This window comes from Bos taurus, chromosome 20 (assembly GCF_002263795.3).
Source record: "Bos taurus isolate L1 Dominette 01449 registration number 42190680 breed Hereford chromosome 20, ARS-UCD2.0, whole genome shotgun sequence".
Classification (NCBI taxonomy): Eukaryota; Metazoa; Chordata; class Mammalia; order Artiodactyla; family Bovidae; genus Bos; species Bos taurus.
In genome coordinates this window covers 18892155-18914725 of record NC_037347.1, presented here as the reverse complement: position 1 = coordinate 18914725, position 22571 = coordinate 18892155, and the positions used below count along the sequence as shown (strand labels likewise).

At 39.8% G+C, this 22571-nt stretch overlaps 1 protein-coding gene across 6 annotated transcripts in view; it reads right to left on the bottom strand.

The window, feature by feature from the left end:
• PDE4D (phosphodiesterase 4D) overlaps window positions 1–22571 on the bottom strand; it is a 1605399-nt gene that overhangs the window by 1403044 nt on the left and 179784 nt on the right. Inside the window, exon 3 of one of the 6 annotated variants that reach the window (XM_059878808.1) lies at window positions 897–979. The exons of the other annotated variants lie outside the window; for them this stretch is intronic. The gene's annotated coding sequence lies outside the window, so the exon portion shown is untranslated. The remainder of the gene's footprint in view (window positions 1–896; window positions 980–22571) is intronic. 6 annotated transcript variants of the gene reach the window in all.

Sequence of the window (22571 nt, the reverse complement as noted above, 5' to 3'; positions counted from 1 at the left end):
GCACATTGGTAGACTATACAGAGAGATCCATAGGTTTTCTCTCTTCTTGGAATTTAGACATAGATTGTTTTTAATAAATTCTTTCCTCCGATAAGAATGAGCAGTTGCCTTCGGTCATAATATTTCTCAGTAGAGAATAGTGAAAGCACAACTACTGCAAAAGAAAAGAAAAAGAAAGAAAAGATACATTATTTCTCTCTTCAAGGGTCACTAATGTAGACATCTGGGACTCACGCCACTGGGATATGTTGAAATGGCAAGACATCAATAGTTTCTTATCTAATTGATGTGACAATGTAAGGCAACAACTTTTAGTTCCACAAAGCAATGCTAACTCACTTACATATCATTTAAGCGTGTTCATTACTGGCTAGATTATTGAATGCAACACTTTAATCACTACATAAGACCAGTGGAATGGGTAGCATTGCAATAAAAAGATTTTAAATACAGAAACTCTTGGTGTATTTTCCTCATTTAAATTCAAAGTCTAACACAAATGTAATAATATTTGAAAACATTTCTTTCTTCTCCATGAGTTTAAACTTTATAGAAATGAACTGGTTAATTTGTGTGTACACGTACTTTTTTTCTTCATTGAGAAGTAGGTAAGAATAATCTATAACCACAAATGCTTGATACAGCTGCCTGATAGAAATGGCATCCTAGCAACCCCTTTCATCCTTCAAATGATCTTCTTTGTGGGATTCCATTATCTGCCTCTCAATGGGAAGGCTTCCCAATACTGGCCATCTCTTTGGCCTTATAGTTATGAAATCAAATAAAATAATCCCACTTTACCAGCATTTGGGGGGATCCCATCCAGAGAATTTTCATTCCAATCCCAAAGAAAGGCAATGCCAAAGATTGCTCAACTACTGCACAATGGCACTCACCTCACACACTAGTAAGGTAATGCTCAAAATTCTCCGAGCCAGGCTTCAGCAATATGTGAACCGCAAACTTCCAGATGTTCAAGCTGGATTTAGAAAAGGTAGAGGAACCAGAGATCAGATTGCCAACATCCGCTGGATCACTGAAAAAGCAAGAGAGTTCCAGAAAAACATCTGTTTCTGCCTTATTGACTATGCCAAAGCCTTTGACTGTGTGGATCACAATAAACTGTGGAAAATTCTCATAGAGATGGGAATACCAGACCACCTGACCTGCCTCTTGAGAAATCTGTATGCAGGTCAGGAAGCAACAGTTAGAACTGGACATGGAACAACAGACTGGTTCCAAATAGGAAAAGGGGTACATCAAGGTTGTATATTGTCATCCTGCTTATTTAACTTATATACAAAGTATATCATGAGAAATGCTGGGCTGGATGAAGCACAAGCTGGAATCAAGATTGCTGAGAGAAATATCAATAACCTCAGATATGCAGATGACACCACCCTTATGGCAGAAAGTGAAGAAGAACTAAAGAGCCTCTTGATGAAAATGAAAGAGAGAGTGAAAAAGTTGGCTTAAAGCTCAACATTCAGAAAAGTAAGATCATGGCATCTGGTCCCATCACTTCATGGCAAATAGATGGGGAAACAGTAGTTAACAGTAGCTGACTTTATTTTGGGGGGCTCCAAAATCACTTCAGATGGTGACTGCAGACATGAAATTAAAAAATGCTTACTCCTTGGAAGGTAAGTTATGACCAACCTAGACAGCATATTCAAAAGCAGAGACATTACTTTGCCAACAAAGGTCCGTCTAGTCAAGGCTATGGTTTTTCCACTGGTCATGTATGGGTGTGAGAGTTGGACTATAAAGAAAGTTGAATGCCAAAGAATTGATGCTTTTGAACTGTGGTGTTGGAGAAGACTCTTGAGAGTCCCTTGGACTGCAAGGAGATCCACCAAGTCCATCCTAAAGGAGATTAATCCTGAGTGTTTATTGGAAGGACTGATGTTGAAGCTGAAACTGCAATACTTTGGCCACCTTATGCGAAGAGCTGACTCATTGGAAAAGACCCTGATGCTGGGAAAGATTGAGGGCAGGAGAAGGGGATGACACAGGATGAGATGGCTGGATGACTTCACCGACTCAATGGACATGAGTTTGAGTAAACTCTGGGAGTTGGTTATGGACAGGGAGGCCTGGCGTGCTGCTCTCCATGCGGTCGCAAAGAGTTGGATATGACTGAGCAACTGAACTGAACTGAACATCCAGAGAATTCCATTTTACTGTGAACATCTCATTTTGAGAAGAAAAATAAAAACCAAGAATGTTTGCTAAAAAATAATGGCCAGGTGGTAGAAGATTTGGGAACAATCACATATGACTGATTCCTGGTAGAACTGATCAGGTATCTCCCCTGAGGGAGAAAGTCTAAAGAGTCTATGACTGAGGAAGAGGGAGTGAAATTTCTTCTATGATGCTCCAATGGGCACATAGCAGAGTCTGGTTAGATGCTAAACAAACCTACATCTTCTCAGGCACACAGCTCAACTATGGGCACACCTCATTTTATTGTGTTTCTCAGGTACTGTATTTTTTCAAATAGAAGGCTTTTGTCAATGCTGTGTCAAACAAGTCTATTGGTGCCATTTTTCCAAGATAATTGACTCACTTCCAGTCTCTATGTCACCTTTTGGCAATTCTCACAATATTTCAAACTTTTTCATTACTATTATATTTGTTATAGTGATTTCTGATCAATGACTTTTGATATTACTCTTGTAATTATTTTGAGGTCCCTTGAACTTCACCCACATAAGACAGTGAACTTAATCTATAAATGTTGCATGCATTCCAACTCCAATGACTGGCCGCACCCCTGGATCTCTCCTTCTTCCCAGGCCTCCCTATTGAGAGACACAATATTGAAATTGGGCCAGTTAATAACCCTACAGTGGTCTAAGTGTTCAAGTGAAAGGAAGAGTTGCACATCTTTCTCTTTAAATCAAAAGCTTAGAAATGACTGAGTTCAGGGAGGAAGCTGTGTGGAAAGCTGAAACAGGCTGAAGGCTAGAGGTTTTGAGGCAAACATAAGCTATGAATACAAAGGAAAAGTTCTGGAAGGAAATTAAAACTGCTACTCCAGTGAACACACCAATAATAAGAAAGTAAAACAGACTTATTGGTGATATGGAGAAAGTTTTAGTGGCTTGGGCAGAAAACAAAATCAGCCAAAACATTCCCTCAAACTGAAGTCCAATCTAGAGCAAGGCCCTAACTCTCTTTAATTCCATGAAGGCTGAGAGAGGTGACGAAGCTGAAGAAGAAAATTTTCAAGCTGGCAGAGGCTGGTTCACAGCGTTTCAGAAAGAAGCTATCTACATAACAGAAAAGTGCCAGGTGAAGCAGCAAGTGATGTAGAAGCAGCAGCAAGTAGTCCAGATCTAGCTAAGATAATGGATGCAGGTGGCTACACTAAAGAACAGATTTTATTAGAAGATGCCATCTAGGCCTTTCGTAGCTAGAGAGGAGAAATCAATGCCTGGCTACAAAGCTACAAAGGATAAGTTGACTCTCTTGTTAGGGGTTAATACAGCTGGTGACTTTAAGTTGAAGTCAATACTCATTTACCATTCTGCAAATCCTAGGCCTCTTTAGAATTATGCTAAATCTACTCTTTGCTCTATAAATGGAACTACAAAGCCTGGATGACAGCCTATCTGTTGAAAAAGTGATTTACTGAATATTATAAGCCTACTGCTGAGACTCACTGCTCAGGAAAAAAAAAAAAAGACTTCTCTCAAAATATTACTGCTCACTCACAGAGCTCCTTGTCACCCAAGAGCTCTGATGGAGATGTATAACAAGATTAATGTTGTTTTTTTGCCTGCAAATACAACATTCATTCTGCGGCCCATGGATCAAGGAGAAATTTTCATTTCAGGTCTTATTTAAGATAACCTTTTTGTGAGGCCATAACTGCCACAGATAGTGATTCCTTTGATGTATGTGGACAAATTAAATACAAAACCTCCTGGAAAGGATTCACCATTCTAGATGCCAGTAAAAACATTTCATCATTCATGGGAAGAGGTAAAATATCAATATTAACAGGAGTTTGGAAGAAGCTGATCTCAACCTTATGTGATGACTTAGGAGGGTTCAAGACTTCAGTGAAGGAGGTAACTACAGATGTGGTGAAAACATCAAAAGAACTAGAGTTAGAAGTGGACCCTAAAGATGTGACTAAATTTCACAATCTCATGATAGAACTTTAACAGATGAGGAACTGCTTCTTATCAATCAGCAAAGAAACTGGTTCCTTGAGATATAATCTACTACTGGTAGAGATTGTTGAAATTACAACAAAGGATTTAGGATGTTAAATACATTTGGTTGATAAAGCCGCAGCAGGGTTTGAGAGGATTCACACCAAAAGGTGAAATGCTATCAAACAGTATTACATGCTACATAGAAAACTTTTGTGAAGGGAAGTGTCAATCATTGTGAAAACTTTGTTGTCTTATTTTAAAGAATTGGCACAGCCACCTCAACCTTGAGCAACCACCACCCTCATCAATCAGTAGCCATCAACACTGAGGCAAGACCCTCCATCAGCAAAAAGATTATGATTCACTGAAGGCTCAGATGTCGACAAAAAGGTATTTTTTTCATTGGGACTTCTCAGGTGGCAGTAGTGGTAAAGAATCTGCCTACAAATGCAGGAGACTTGAGAGACACAGGTTCAATCCCTGGGTCAGGAAGATCCCCTGGGGAAGGAAATGGCAACCTGCTCCAGTATTTGTGCCTGGGAAATACCAAGAACAGACAAGCCTGGCGGGCTATAGAGTTGGGGTCGTGAAGAGTTGGACATGACTGAAGTGACTTAGCACACACGCATGTATTTTTTAAATTAAGATGTATACATTAGGGGTTGACACAGTTAATAGATAATATAAATAAAATCATAATATGCATTGAGAAACAAAAAACGTATGTGACTCACTTTATTGCAATACTTGCTTTATTGTCATGGTCTGGAACCAAACCCACAATATCTCCTGGGATGCCTGTACACTTCCCAGCTACTACTGCAGTTACACTGGGCAGTGTGATTGACTTCTGATCAGTGCTACAGGACAGAAGGGATACATGTCACTCTCAGGATGGCCCTTAAAATCTCCCACGTGATTCTCCATGGGAATCTCCTGAGAGTGCTTGTGCATTCAGTTCAGTTCAGTTCAGTTCAGTCGCTCAGTTGTGTCCGACTCTTTGTGACCCCATGAATCGCAGCACACCAGGCCTCCCTGTCCATCACCAACTCCCGGAGTTCACCCAAACTCTTGTCCATCGAGTCGGTGATGCCATCCAGCCATCTCATCCTCTGTCGTCCCCTTCTCCTCCTGCCCCCCAATCCCTCCCAGCATCAGAGTTTTTTCCAATGAGTCAACTCTTCACAAGCAGTTAATAGATCTGGGCCTTACTCTAGCTAAATCTCTGATATCCTTATTCCCAAATCTTCCTTTATGAGATCTTTCTGCTATCTCATCCTTCTCTTACTCTGAGCTCTTACCCATCTCCTAAAACACCTGAATTAATGAAGTTACTGAAGGTCTCTTTTGTAACTTTTGTATGAATACTTTCCCTCCCCAGCCAAACAAGAATTGTTCAAGAGGGGAAAAAATTCCTTTTGTATATGCTCCTGTGCTCCCACCAACATATGTGGTCATGTACTCTACACACAAGAAGTGAAAAGTTTCACACTTAGGCAATTTCTCTTAGCCAACTGAGGCCAACTCATTAAAAAGGAGCATTTCTAGTGATTAGGGACACATTTCTAATCTCCAGGTGTTTGTCCCTTGTATTCCTCAGCCAAAAACTATGTAGAAAAGGAGGCTCTATTTGCTTAGTTTCACATTCATAGAAACATCTGTTCATCTTCTTGAAAGGATAGGGAAATTGCAAAGACCTAACATCCTTGATCTGGAGAAGGCGATGGCATCCCACTCCAGTACTCTTGCCTGGAAAATCTCATGGACAGAAAAGCCTGGTAGGCTACAGTCCATAGGGTAGCGAAGAGTCGGACACAACTGAGTGACCTCACTTTCACTTTTCACTTTCATGCATTGGAGAAGGAAATGGCAACCCACTCCAGTGTTCTTGACTGGAGAATACCAGGGACAGCGGAGCCTGGTGGGCTGCCATCTATGGGGTCGCACAGAGTCAGACACGACTGAAGCGACTTAGCAGCAGCAGCAGCAGCATCCTTGATCAACAGCAAAAATAAAAATCCAGCCACCTTAGTGCACAGTTTTATGCAAACCCTGATATCCTTTTAAAATAATCTCATGTTTAATTCAACCAAGGCCTCAATGCTTAAATAAGATAAATTGGTCAATTTTTCTCATGTGAAAAAGAAACTTTTTCCCTTCATCTGATTCATTTAATAAGTATACACACATTCAGAGATCCTTTAAAATTTAGATTTTTATGTTCAAATGAGTATTTTCCTTCCAGTCTCCCAAAACAGTCTGAAAATCAATCACTTTTAAAAAATCCTTCCCACCTTTCTCAAATACTTTCCTCTTACTTATATAGATGTTGTTAGCATGGATTTTTCTTTTCTTTTTTTTTTTTTTTTTTTGGATTTTTCACAAAACATGGATATAGCATGGAGTTTTTACTTAACAGCATAAGATGAATATTCCTAAGTTTCTGGAGAATGAACCCTTGATATTGACCAGGAATCCCATTACTTACTCAAAACAACTCCCACACACTCTTCACCACAACTACCATATTTCAAGTTCTCTCAACCCACTCCAGTACTCTTGCCTCGAAAATCCCATGGACAAAGGAGCCTGGTAGGCTTCAGTCTATGGGGTCGTGAAGAGTCAGACACGACTGAGAGACTTCACTTTTACTTTTCACTTTCATGCACTGGAGAAGGAAATGGCAACTCACTCCAGTGTTCTTGCCTGGAGAATCCCAGGGACAGGGGAGCCTGGTGGGCTGCCGTCTATGGGGTCGCACAGAGTCAGACATGACAAGTGACTTAGCAGCAGCAGCAGCCCTCCTCAACCTCCCTGTTCCCTCATAGACAAAGTTACTGTGCTGTGCTTTACAGGAAAACAAAAATCCTAAATGGGGAACTCCTTTATCCTCTTCATACCAAGCATGCAAACACAGGCATCTCTGAAAATACTTTCCTGCCTACTTCCCTTCTCCCATGATCCTTTTTCTCATCTAAATGGCTGCCACTCCCTATCAATTAAATATTCACCAATGACTTTTAAACATATTCAAGTCTCTCTCATCTCATACAAAAAACCTTTCCCCAAAACTACATATTTTATTTGCTATTCTCTTTCTATAAGACTTGTCTATTTTGATTGAGGCCAGTTTCACAGCCCTAACTCACTCTTCAGCCTGCTCTTATCTTTTTCCATATCCTTCACAAAAAAAATAACTCTTGCTAAGATTACCAATGAATATCATGTCAATAACTCCAAAGGACTTTTTAAAATCCATATTAAAATCCATTTACATTGCTGGTCACTCTATCTTCAGCAAAGTATATCTTCCTTTTGTTTTCATGATGCTAGTGGTTTCACTCCCATCTTTTGTGATACTCTTACATCCTCTGTAAGTTGATCTTCCTTCAAACAGCTGTGAAATTAAGTTCTTCAAGGCATGGTTCAAGGCTCTGCTTTCTTATCACTCTTTAGTAATTCCCTAAACAATGGCACCCATGGTCATGATGTCATTACCATTTCCATACTTATAATACACAAAGATATATTTTCAGCCCTGGCCTCTCCTCTAGGCTTCAAAATAATAGGCTTAAATGTCAATTTGTTGTTTCTGCTTATCTCTCTCAAAGCAACCCCAAACCCAACATGTTCAAAATTAAACTTGAAATCTGCCTCCCAAATCGGATCTGCTTGCAGGGTCTCTATCACAGTGAATGCTGCCATCAGTTATCCAACTTCCTTTTCTTCTCCTGACCCCATATTCAGTCCATCGCTGATTTTTACCTCATAACCACTTCTGAAACCCCTCCTCCACACTCCATCTTCACATCATCACTTAATCCACACTCTGTCCTATCTGGCCTTGAAAGCTCTACAGTTTCCTGCTGGTCTTCCCCAAACACACCTTGGCTGTCTGCCAATCCTGTCTGCATTGAGATGAAAAGAGCTGTTTAGATCACAAATCTGACTTTGTCATTCATATATTTTCAGTGACTTTCCTTTGCCTCTAGGAAGGATTTAAAGATACTTTTTAGGACCCAAAGACTTTGCTTGTCTGGCCTCTTACTGTTTCTCAGGCCTCATCTAGAATCTTACTTCCATGGGCTTCCCTCCTCTTCTCCCTTGAGATCACTCTGGCCTTCCCTTCAGTTCCTGGAATTTCAATGACCTGATCTGATGCCAGGGTTTTGCCTCAACCACCCCAACATTTACCCGATTAATGCCTAGGTACTCTTCAGCTCTCCTCTCTAAGGGACCACATCCCTGATAAAAACAAACTCTCCTATTATTCTCTCCAACATCAGGGTCTTTTCCAATGAGTCAGCTATTCACCGACCCTAGTGCTGGCAAAGACTGAAGGCAAAAGGAGAAGAGGATAGCAGAGGATGAGCGGGTTGGATGGCATCACTGATGCAATGGACATGAACTTGGACAAACTCCAGGAGACGGTGAGGGACAGGGAGGCGTGGCATGGTGCAGTCCATGGGCTCGCAAAGAGTCAGACACAACTTAGCAACTTAACAACAACAATTATTCTCTCCAGGAATATCATGTACCTGATTTCATGGTGCATCTTCCAATTTTCTATCACAATGGATGGTTAGCCTCACATTTAATCATTTTTTACAGTATTCCTAATTTCTATCACAATTAAATGGGAGCATCTCCACTATAGGAATCATGTTCATTAATTTTTATCTGCAGGATCCAGCACAGTACCTAAGAGATGGCAGGTACTCAAAAATGTCTATTGAAAGAATAGAAGAAATATTAACCCAGGCTCAAAAATGCTATATTACATAAAGAAAGAACCAATGTGTAGGTTATGGAATTAGATGCATAAGCTCAAATTCTGGCTTACTAATTGTGTGATCATGGAAAAACTAGTTTCACTAATGAGAATGAGATAATACCCAACCTCATAAGGTAAAATTATTTTTATGATCAATTTCAATTAGAGTTTTGCAATTCTAATACCTTAGGGTGCACCTAAGGTATATTCATGGAGATTATTATTTTCAAACAAATAAACAATTTACACTGCTCTGAGACTCTGTACACAAAGACAAGAGTATATCATGGTCCTTTCACATAGCTCTACCTGCCAATATCCCTGTCAGGGAACAATGTGACCTACAGCATGAATGATAGGACTCATGCTCCACAACAAGACAACCAGCAGGACTCCCTGAGACAACCTGGGATGTTATCAGGTAAGTGACCTTCTCCTGAGGAAGTTAAGTGAAACTAACATCCAATCTAGCTTAATCCACTATTTGATTTAACAACCAGCTGCCAAGAGACATTCATACCAATTGCCCTAACAGTCAACTCTCAAAGTTTCCCAGTCTTTTCAATAAATGGTGCTGGGGAAAACTGAAAAGCTATATGTAAAAGAATGAAATTAGAACACTCCATAATACCATACACAAAAATAAACTCAAAATGGACCAAAGACCTAAATGTAAGGCTAGACACTTAAGAGACATAAAACTCTTAGAGGAAAACATGGGCAGAACACTCTTTGACATAAATCACAGCAAGATCTTTTTTGACCCACCTCCTGCAGTAATTAAAATACAAACAAAAATAAACAAATGGGACCTAACTAAACTTAAAAGCCTTTGCCCAGCGAAGGAAACCATAAACAAGATGAAAAGACAACCCTCAGAATCAGAGAAAATATTTGCAAATGAAGCAACTGACAAGGGATTAATCTCCAAAACATACAAACAGCTCATGCAGCTCCATATCAAAAAGACAAGCAACCCAATCAAAAAAAAAAAAAAAATGGGCGGAAGACCTAAATAGAAATTTCTCCAAAGAAGACATACAGATGCCTCACAAACACATGAGAAGATGCTCAACATCACTAAGTATTAAAGAAGTGCAAATCAAAACTACAATTAAGTGTCAGTTCACACCAATCAGAATGGCCATCAATAAAATAAAAAACACTGGAGAGGGTATGGAAAAAAGGGAACCCTTTTGCACTGCTGGTGAGAATGTAAATTGATAAAGCCACTATGGAGAACAGTTTGGAGATTCCTTAAAAAGCAAAAACTAGAACTACCATATGATCCAGCAATCCTACTCTTGGGCATATACCCAGAGAAAAACAATTCAATGCCCTCTTAGAATGCTACTAAATTGTTGAATATTTTAAAACATAGAAGAAGAAATACCATATGACTTAGCAGTCTCATTCCTGGGCATAAAGCCAGGGGAAATCATAATTCAAAAAGATACACGCACCCCAATGTTCATAGCAGCACTATTTGCAAGGACATGTGTGTGCATGTGAACTAAGTAGCTTCAGTTGTGTTCAACTCTTGTGACTCTATGGACTGTAGCCTGCCAGGCTCCTCTGTCCATGGGATTCTCCAGGCAAGAATACTGGAGTGGGTTGCGATGCCCTCCTCCATGGTATCTTTCAGACTCAGGGATTGAATCCACCTCTCCTACATCTTTTTCATTGGTGGGCAGGTTCTTTACCACTAGTGCCACCTGAAGACATGGAAGCAACCTAAATGTCCATCAATGAGGAATGGATAAAGAGGATGTGGTACATATATACAATGGAATATTACTCAGCCATAAAAAGGAATAAAACTGTGCCATTTGGAGAGTCGTGGATAGATCTAGTGACTGTCATACAGAGTGAAGAAAGTCAGAAAGAGAAAATATCATGGAGCCAACAAGTTCCAGAGAAAGACATACCATGCTAATTCTCCAGCAACACAGGAACATAGCCCTGAGGATTAATATACAGGCAGCCCAAAGTCACACCAAACCCATAGACACGTCAAAACTCACTACTGGACGCTTCATTGCACTCCAGAGAGAAGATATCCTGCTACACCCACCAGAACACTGATACAAGCTTCCCAAATCAGGAAACCTTGACAAGTCACCCATCCAATCCCACCCACAGGCAGCAACCTCCACAATAAAGAGGAACCACAAACTTCCAGCCTACAGAAAGGCCACCCCAAACACAACAATCTAAACAAGATGAAAAGGCAGAGAAATATTCAGCAGGTAAAGGAACATGATAAATGCCCACCAAACCAAACAAAAGAGGAGGAGATAGGGAGTCTACCTAAAAAAGAATTCAGAATAGTGATAGTAAAAATGATCCAAAATCTTGAAAACAAAATGGAGTTACAGATAAATAGTCTGGAGACAAGGATTGAGAAGATGCAAGAAATGTTTAACAAGGGCCTATAAGAAATAAAAGAGTCAATCAATAATAAATAATGCAATAACTGAGATCAAAAACACTCTAGAGAGAATCAACAGTAGAATAACTGAGGCAGAAGATAGGATAAGTGAGGTGGAAGATAGAATGGTGGAAATAAATGAAGCAGAGAGGAAAAAAGAAAAAAGAATTAAAAGAAATGAGGACAACCTCAGAGACCTCTGGGACAATGTCAAACACCTAACATTCGAATCATAGGAGTCCCAGAAGAAGAAGACAAAAAGAAAGACCATGAGAAAATACTTGAGGAGATAATAGTTGAAAGCTTCCCTAAAATGGGGAAGGAAATAGCCACCCAAGTCCAAGAAACCCAAGAGTCTCAAACAGGATAAACCCAAGGCAAAACACCCCAAGACACATATTAATCAAATTAATGAAGATCAAACACAAAGAACAAATAAAAGCAGCAAGAGAAAAACAACAAATAACACACAAGGGGATTCCCATAAGGATAACAGCTGATCTTTCAATAGAAACTCTTCAGGCCAGGAGGGAATGGCAGGACATACTTAAAGTGATGAAAGAGAAAAACCTACAACCCAGATTACTGTACCCAGCAAGGATATCATTCAAATATGAAGGAGAAATCAAAAGCTTTACAGACAAGCAAAAGCTGAGAGAATTCAGCACCACCAAACCAGCTCTTCAACAAATGCTAAAGGATCTTCTCTAGACAGGAAACACAGAAAAGGTTTATAAACTTGAACCCAAAACAACAAAATAAATGGCAACGGGATCATACTTGTCAATAATTACTTTAAATGTAAATGGGTTGAATGCCCCAACCAAAAGACAAAGACTGGCTGAATGGATACAAAAACAAGACCCCTATATATGCTGTCTACAAGAGACCAACCTCAAAACAAAGGACACATACAGACTGAAAGTGAAGGGCTGGAATAAGATATTTCATGCAAAAGTAGACCAAAAGGAAGCAGGAGTAGCAATACTCATATCAGATAAAATAGACTTTGAAATAAAGGCCATGTAAAGAGACAAGAAAGGACACTACATAATGATCAAAGGGTCAATCCAAGAAGAAGATGTAACAATTATAAATATATATATGCATCCAACATAGGAGCACCCCAATATGTAAGGAAAATGCTAACAAGTATGAAAGGGGAAATGAACAGTAACACAATAATAGTGGGACAGTTTAATACCCCTTTCACACCTATGGATAGATAAACTAAACAGAAAATTAGCAAGGAAATACAAACTTTAAATGACACAATGGACCAGTTAGACCTAATTGATTTCTGTAGGACATTTCACCCCAAAACAATTAATTCACCTTTTTCTCAAGTGCACACGGAACTTTCTCCAGGATAGATCACATCCTGGGCCATAAATCTAGCCTTGGTAAATTAAAAAAAAAAAAAACACTGAAATCATCCCAAGCATCTTTTCTGATCACAGTGCAGTAAGATTAGATGTCAATTACAGGAAAAAACTATTAAAAATTCCAACATATGGAGGCTAAACAACACACTTCTGAATAACCAACAAATCACAGAAAAAGTCAAAATATGCATAGAAATGAATGCAACAACCCAATGCAAAACACAACAACCCAAAACCTATGGGACTCAGTAAAAGCAGTGCTAAGGGGATGGTTCATAGCAATACAAGCTTACCTCAAGAAACAAGAGAAAAGTCAAATAAATAACCTAACTCTACACCTAAAGCAACTAGAAAAGGAAGAAATGAAGAACCCCAGGGTTAGTAGAAGGAAAGAAATCATAAAAATTAGGGCAGAAATAAATGAAAAAGAAACAAAGGAGACCACAGCAAAAATCAATAAAGCTAAAAGCTGGTTCTTTGAGAAGATAAATAAAATAGATAAACCATAGCCAGACTCATCAAGAAAAAAGGGAGAAGAATCAAATCAACAGAATTAGAAATGAAAATGGAGAAATCACAACAGACAATACAGAAATACAAAGGACCATAAGAGACTACTACCAGCAACTATATCCCAATAATATGGACAACTTGGAAGAAATGGACAAATTCTTAGAAAAGTATAACTTTCCCAAACTGAACCAGGAAGAAATAGAAAATTTTAACAGACCCATCACAAGCATGGAAATTGAAACTGTAATCAGAAATCTTCCAGCAAACAAAAGCCCAGGACAAGATGGCTACACAGCTAAATTATACCAAAAATTTAAAGAAGAGCTAACACCTATCCTACTTAAACTCTTACAGAAAATTGCAGAGGAAGGTAAACTTCCAAACTCATTCTATGAGGCCACCATCACCCTAATACCAAAACCTGACAAAGATGCCACAAAAAAAGAAAATTACAGGCCAATATCACTGATGAACATATATGAAAAAATCCTTAACAAAATTCTAGAAAACAGAATCCAACAACATCTTAAAGAGATCACACATCATGACCAAGTGGGCTTTATCCCAGGGATGCAAGGATTCTTCAATATTCACAAATCAATCAATGTGATACACCACATTAACAAATTGAAAGATAAAAACCATATGATTATCTCAATAGATGCAGAGAAAGCCTTTGACAAAATTCAACATCCATTTATGATAAAAACCCTCCAGAAAACAGGAATAGAAGGAACATACCTCAACATAATAAAAGCCATATATGATAAACCCACAGCAAACATTGTAAAGCAATTATATTCCAATAAATTTTTAAAAATAGAAAAAAAGGATTATATACTTTCCATGAGTATTCCCAGCACTCAAATTCAACAATTCCAAGTCTTTCCTACTTGATTCCAAAATAAAGTATAAGGATTAGATATCATTTAAAAACAACTTCAGATTCAAAAACTGCCATTAAAGCAAATCTGCAGGAACTATGACAAGGTATACCCAATTAGCAATGTTGTGATGGTCTCAGGTGGACACCAAAGGGACTCCGCCATGCATACACATGTATCCATTCTCCCCCAAACTCCCCTCCAACCAGCCTGCCATAGAGCATTGAACAGAGTTTCATGTTCTATACAGTAGTTCCTTGTTTTGTGTGCGTGTGTGCACGCACAGTCATTCTATAGTGTTTGACTCTTTGCAACCCCATGGACTGCAACCCACCAGGCTCCTCAGTCCATGGAATTTAGCAGTGTGCACATGTCCATCCCAAACTCCCTAACTTCCTTCCCCCTGACAATCATAAGTTGTTTCTCTAAGTCTCTGAGTCTATTTCTTTTTTGTAAAGAATTCATTTGTATCATTTCTTTTTAGATTCCACATATAAGGGATTTGTGTGTTGGGGCCATGTGAATTTTCACCATACTAAAACATGAAATGCAATTCCTATTTGCTTCATCTGCACAAAACTACACTTTCTCATTACTTCAAAATAGTCTTGGCATGACAATTTCTCAATAAAAATTCTATTGCCCCAGTATTACAGATGTAATCAAGGGTAAATCCATGCTCCCAAGATCAAACTCCCAAGAAACTGGGAACCTGAACATTGTGAGCTGGGGAGAACAGAATCTGTTCTGACAATGCACAGAAATATAAAACGCTCAAGGGTGTAAAGTTTGCCACCAGCCATACTGCCTTCACGCAGTGCGTACTTCCCTTGCCTGATCACATTTCCTTATGATGCTTTCTCTACAGGACAGGCTTTAGGGCCACCATGTTTCTTCCCTCTCACCTCTCACCTCCCCATGTGAAAATGAAGGAACTCAACATTCAGAAGAACAACTTTCTATAAACTAACAACTGATTAAATCATTAAAGCAGAATGTCACAAAACCCAGCCCATTTTACTCATATATCAAAGATGTCAATAGTTAATTCTTTTACTTCACACCTTCCCCAAAAAGGTTTTAGAGTAAAATAACAAAGAGACTTGACTTATATGCCAAGCAAAGAACCCTGCTCTCTAAAGAGACATGTTAATGCCAGGCTACCTCTCAATACTGGCAGCTGTAATAGTGAAGTTTCAAAGTCCCCAAGGAGCTGGCAACTGCAAAGATCAGCAAAGACAACAATAAAGTTGATGTCTACTGGAAGATCAAAATAATGTACACCAAAAAAAAGTAGAACTAAGTCATTCAACTAAGTACATTCAAATATGATACCTGGAAAATGATACCTAAAGAGACTGCTTAGACTAGAAAACCCACAGAAATGATAGCCCATTGGCCAGAAGAAGCCAGGCAGAATGGTATGGAGGGGAATAAGAAAACTGGATAAGCACAGAGAGGCTCCCCAGGATATAACAGTAACAATATAACAAAATGTAACTAGGGAGTGAATATTAGACTCTAAACCTTAAAAACAAACATACAAAAAGTCCCAGTCATTTTATTCACACTAAGATTCATTATATCACCTCTACTGTTCCCTAGGCTGATCCTTAGACCATCTAAATCAGACGGGAACTGAACAATGGGTAGACTGCTCAGACTTTAATGACTGGTCAGAAAGATTTATTGGGGACACAAGAAAAGTAATTCTAGGGAAGAAAATAACCACAGCCATCTGTCCATTCATTTAGCTGCAGTTCAAATATACTGCTTCTAAAACCTAAGATTCCACCTGATACATAAGCATCTCTGCAGCTCAAACAACATGAACTAATGGCTCCTTGAATTTTTGCATGAACAAAGAATACCAGAACCTTTGGGAAATGACTTTTTCAATGGTTAGTATTGTCTTTGATGGGAAGCAGGGAGCAGTGGCTTTTTGCTGGTAACAATCTGTAAGATTTAAGACATGAGTGGGTAAATATGAAAAGAATTGACCTAAGAGAAACTCTACGAAGCACTTACTCTCTTTTTAATTTTTTGAAGTAATTGTAAATTCATAGATATTTATAAGGAACAATTGTAGACAGATGCAGTTGATCCTTTATCCAATTTTTCCCAGTGGTAACAAGTTCACTACCAGAATACTGACACTAATAGTCAAGATACAAAACAGTTCATCACCACAAAGATGTCCCATGTTATTCTTTCATAGCCACAGCCAGCTCTTTCCTACCCTATCTCTCCTTCAGTTCAGTTCAGTTCAGTCGCTCAGTCGTGTCCGACTCTTTGCAACCCCATGAATCGCAGCACGCCAGGCCTCCCTGTCCATCACCAACTCCCGGAGTTCACCCAGACTCACGTCCATCGAGTCAGTGATGCCATCCAGCCATCTCATCCTCTGTTGCCCCCTTCTTCTCCTGCCCCCAATCCCTCCCAGCATCAGAGTCTTTTCCAATGAGTCAACTCTTTGCACGAGGTGGCCAAAATACTGGAGTTTCAGCTTCAGCATCAGTCCTTCCAATGAACACCCAGGACTGATCTCCTTTAGGATGGACTGGTTGGATCTCCTTGCAGTCCAAGGGACTCTCAAGCATCCTCTCCAACACCACAGTTCAAAAGCATCAATTCTTTGGCACTCAGTTTTCTTCGCAGTCCAACTCTCACATCCATACATGACTACTGGAAAAACCATAGCCTTGACCAGACGGATCATTGTTGGCAAAGTAATGTCTCTGCTTTTGAATATGCTATCTAGGTTGGTCGTAACTTTCCTTCCAATTACTCAGCTATTAGAAAGAATGCATTTTAATCAGTCCTAATGAGGTGTATGAAACTGGAGCCTATTATACAGAGTGAACTAAGTCAGAAAGAAAAACACCAATACAGTATATTAACGCATATATATGGAGTTTAGAAAGATGGTAACGATGACCCTATATGCAAGACAGCAAAAGGGATGGGTATTTCTGACCCATTGATAGCTATTTAGGTTACTTTGCCATCAGGTATACACTGTATCTTTATAACTTTTGCTTCTATATTTACATTACAGGCTTGTGTTGGTGCATGTTAAGTCGCTTCAGTCATGTCTGACTCTTTGCGACCCTATGGACTGTAGCCCGCCAGGTTCCTCTGGCCATGGGATTCACCAGGCAAGAATACTGGAGTGGGTTGCCATTCCCTTCTCCAGGGGATCTTCCTGACTCAGGGATTGAACCTGTGTTTCCTGCAACTGCTGCATTGCAGGTGGATTCTTTACCACTTAGTCACTGAGGAAGTCCATTACAGGCTTAAGTCATTTTAAAGTTGTTGAAGCTTAGATTGCATTAACATTAAATCAAAAATGTGTAGCCCAAACAACTGTTTCTTGGATCTTTTCCAGAAGTTTCCTAACTCCCAGGGGATCTTGAGAGTTATCATGTCTTTTTTATCCCCTGCTTAGATTCCTACACCAAAAAAAAAAAAAAAAAACCGACTAGATAGAATCCACTGAAGCTGAATATATGTATATCTTTGTACCATCTATTTCACTCCCTGGTATATACCCAACAAAAATGCATTCATGTGGCCATAATAAAAGTACATAGTAGCATTATTTGTAATAGTTCTGAACTATAAATAACCCAGATGTCCATCAACAGAAGAATGGATAATGGATACTTAGATTGATATCGTGGAATACTATACAGCAATGAATGGGGTTTCCCAGGTGGCGCTAGTGGTAAAGTACCCACCTGCCAATGCAGGTATAAGAGACACTGTTTCAATTCCTGGGTCAGGAAGATCCCCTGGAGGAAGGCATGGCAACCCACTCCAGTATTCTTGCCTGGAGAATCCCATGGACAGAGGAACCTCATGGGCTACAGTCCATAGGGTCTCAAAGAGTCGGACATGGCTGAAGCGACTTAGCATGCATACAGCAATGAAAAGGAGCAAATTACTGTTACATATAACAATATAAATGAACATCATACATACGATGCTGACTTGTCAATCTTAAGAGAATGTATAATGAATAATTTAATTTATGAAAGTTTGAAAACTGGTCAAACAATATTACCATTGGGGGATAGAAATGGAAGGAAGTTTGAGGTAGATAACTGGGATGTTGGTAATATTCAATTTCTTGATCTGGATGGAAGTTACATGAATGTGATCATTGTATGAAAATTCATACAATGATGTTTAACACATGATTTTCATATTTTTCTAAATTTTTGTCAAACAGAATAATCTATTTAAGTTTGAAAAGAATGAAAGCAAAGATAAAATAATGATTACTATGAGCAGCATAATGAAAGAATTCTTTCTCCAAATGGTCACTAGCCTTGTTGCAAAAGTTCAATTTTGCTGAGTGAGCCTTAGGATTCAGAGTTATGGTTTTAGAAAACAGTTTACCTGGAAGGCTGTCTCACCCAAGTTACCGAGAGCCATAGGCAATTGGACCCTTTTCTGCACAGTGACTGAGTAAAGGGAGTCTGAAGGGACACAATGGGGACTCTGCTGTCACCTGGATAAGTAAATAGAACTTTTCTGAAGTCTGATGAGGTCGAATCACTTTTTCTGAGAAGAGTTAGTTTGGCTTTCTCTTCAGAAGAAAAAGGGAGTGTCCTAGATGTAGCATATCACTCTGGAAGGGTACTTGGTGAGCACACTCCAGGTGAGTATTCCAAGCAAGCAGATGCAATTATGCTCTAGAGGAGACTACAAGCTTTCCATGAAAAAATCCCTGATCTGACACCTAATGCTAGAACTTCTTGGAAAAAAATATTTAATGACTCAGTTATGATGGCAGTTCATTCAATCATTCTATAAAAACGTAATGCTTTCCATGTGCCTAGTATCATGTAAGATGTGGTGATTCAATGATAAATAAGAGAGAGACAAAATCTGCCCTCAAATGGGGCTATAGTCCAGCAAGGCAGACAGATACATCAGCCAAACAATTAAGTGTACAGATGGGAACAAATGGGGAAAATACCAAAAGTAGTCTAGAGCAGAAGTTAGGATAGTGTTCCAGAGCTTTCTGCCAACAGCAAAGAATGGTCTTGGCAGCTCAGATAAGTGAGAGGGAGCATCAGAAAAGACAAAGCTGAGAGCCGGCATAGGTGAATGTTCCAGGAGGGAGAGCAAAAGCAGCTACACAAGGGAATAACCACAGCACAGGAGAGCCAAGAACAAGAATTTATCAACAGAGGGACCACACCAGTGAATCCGTGAGAGGCAGGCATTCTGACAACCCCTCTTGCATCACCTTAACACTCAGAGTTTTGTGTCATTTTAAGGCAAGAAAGAAAAGGACTACAACAAACATGGTGTTACTATTTCCCAAGACTAAACGTTCTTTCTGGACATTTGAGTCCATGCTAACCAGAAAATTTGCAGTTATTTACTGGGCTGACTACTGGAAAGGGTAGCCCAGTAATCTAGAACAGCCACAGTATCTAGGTAAGGTCAACAAACTCGACAGCAGAGATAGATCAGGAGTGAAATGTCCCTCTCAGCACATTTTACCTGGAATTTCTCATCAACACCATAATTCTACTCTGCATCCAATTAATAGCAAAGGTGAACAAATATTTTGTTCTACTATCTTAGTTGCTCAGCAAACATTTATTGCATATCATTATGTGCCACGGTCAGGGGAGAATTAGGAAAGTGTAAAAGCAAGGATGTTATTAACAGGTCACCTAACACAGTGGAAAGAAACATGCACTTTGGAACCTGATCACATGAGGTTTAAACTGTGATTTGACTTCTCAGGTTAGGCACCACACTCCCCACAACGTCATTCCCATAATGTGAGGATAAAAATATTACCCTGAAGCATTGTGCAGGATTGAATGAGACAGTATGTGCGAAGCATCCCTGGAAAGTTCTGCACCAGAAGGTAGTGGTTCAGAAAGAGCTGGATCCCTTGGGCTCAAGCCCATCTTCCTTCTCTCTGCATCAACTCGCCTCCTCACTGGAATTTACAAGCACAGGTACACACACTGTGGTTTGGCTGCCATTCACATACCCTGCCCCTACAAACAGCTGTCTTTGGCCATCCTTTGTATGAAATTCAACCTGCACACTGAAGGATAGACCTGACTCTTAGCTTAGGTCCTTTTGAGCAGGAAATTTCAGCCGTCAGATGCCTTGACGATGGTCTATAAAGGCAAAGGCTGTGATTTCTTGCACTACCCCGCTGCCCTGGAACTTTTACTCAGTGTGGAATGGTGTGACCAGAAAAAGACTACACTGGAGTCGTCTAACAAGCTGGTTCAGGCAGGGGACCCTCCTGTCCAAGTTTAAGCCCAGGACAATCTGGAAATAAATGCTATAGGAACATAAGAATTTTTAAGAGACAGTCTTTCCACCAGACTATTTCACCAGGTATATTTTAAAAACAATCTTTCTCCCTGAGCTACTCTACTCCTATAGCTATTTTATAGGAATGCTGCTCATGTTCTTTCCTTTTCTGGTTTGAAATTTACTCTGAATCTCTAACAAATCCAAGGTCTTGATATGCTTGCTCGTTGATCTGTACATTCCATAACATTCTTTGGATTAAAAAAAAAAAAAGTGTGCTGTTACCTAAACTGTGTTCACTATGAATGCTATTGGTCAGTGTGTGGACTTCAATAAATATTTCAGCTACTGCTAATCATATTTTGTATAATGACTTTGTATAACTTTGTGTGTGTTAGTCACTCGTGTCCGATTCCTTGTGACCCCGTGGACTGCAGCCCACCAAAATCCTCTGTCCATGGGATTCCCAGGCAAGAATATTAAAGTGTGCAGCCATTCCCTTCTCCATGGGATCTTCCCAACTCAGGGATTAACCAAGGTCTCCTGCATTGCAGGCAGATTCTTTACTGTCTGAGCCATTTTGTATAAAGACTTTGTATAATTTTAAAGGTGGTAAAAGTGTCAGAAATCTACGACTAAATAAGTCTGAGAAATGATACCAAGAAAATTACAAGAAAATATCAATATCATCCAAAGGCTCTTTATAGCCAAATAATTGTCCAAAATATATTTATTCAAATTAATAATGACAGAAATTCTTTTGAACAGTCAGTTCAGTGGCCATATATAGATACAGCTCTGACTCACTTTAACAAAAAGGATCCTTCATATGATTCATTAACTAGTCAGAAAGAGAAGAGTACAATCCCTGATCAAAAGTCAAGGGGCAGGATACACTGAGCTCAGAAATTATAACTCATGGTCTGTGTCAGGGTACTCCAGCTACAGGCTCCGGATGTTCCAGGGATGTACACAAAGCGAGGTTCAATCTGCCCAAACCAAGGTAGGCTCTGGGCCAGAGCAGTAATATCAGCAAGCTGGACGGTCAAATGGAAAGACAGAAAGCCATGACCTTCCCCTTGGTTGCATCATCACACTGATCTCTCAATAAGGGTCCTCTCATCTCCTCTCCCAGTTCCACGGATGACTTGTTCTCTCCTCTCTGATTCATCAAGGCTCATCTTGACAATACAGATGCTAACCCACTGAAATAACCCCAAGGCTGAAAGCTTAAAATACATGAGGGATGAATAAGTGCACCTGGGGTTCCAAGGACTAATGCCATGAAACTGTCATTTCCCACCAAACGCTGTTTCACCCACTCACTCCATGTACATCTGTGGCCCATTCACACTGCATATGGCTGCGGACAGAAAATGCCTCGGTTCAAAACTAGCACAGTGGGTCTGGAAGAGGCTTCTGCGGCAGCGTTGGCTCCTTCTCAGTTTTAGCTTCAAACCTTGTCACCCTAACATAAGGACGCCGAACAAGCCCATACGGAGGCTCAGAAACTTCCAAATACGGGTTCCGCTCTGTGGGTGACTTACTAAAGTGTGGCTTGAGCAAAGGATTATTTAAAGACCTAAAATGCCAAAAGCATCTAACTCTCTCTCTGCTACTTTTAAACATGGCAGTGTTTTCAACCAAACAAAGGAAGATTCTACTCTAGATAAAAAGGGCTTCAGGGCAAGTGTCCCACAGTCTCTCCCAGTAGAACCTCTAAGGAGTTGAAATTCTTGCAAGGAATTCTCTATATTCTTAGCACAATGAATGCTGTCCTTTCCCACCTGTTAGCTTCTCTTCTGAGCACTTAGAATGCAAGAGCACTCTGCCCCACCCACTCTGGTTTCATTAACAATTAACAATGCTGCTGCAGCTGCTAAGTTGCGTCAGTAATGTCTGACTGTGAGACCCCATAGACAGCAGCCCACCAGACTCCTCCGTCCCTGGGATTCTCCAGGCAAAAACACTGGAGTGGGTTGCCATTTCCTTCTCCAATGCATGAAAGTGAAAAGTGAAAGTGAAGTCACTCAGTCGTGTTCAACTCTTTACGACCCCATGGACTGCAGCCCACCAGGCTCCACTGTCCATGGGATTTCCCAGGAAAGAGTACTG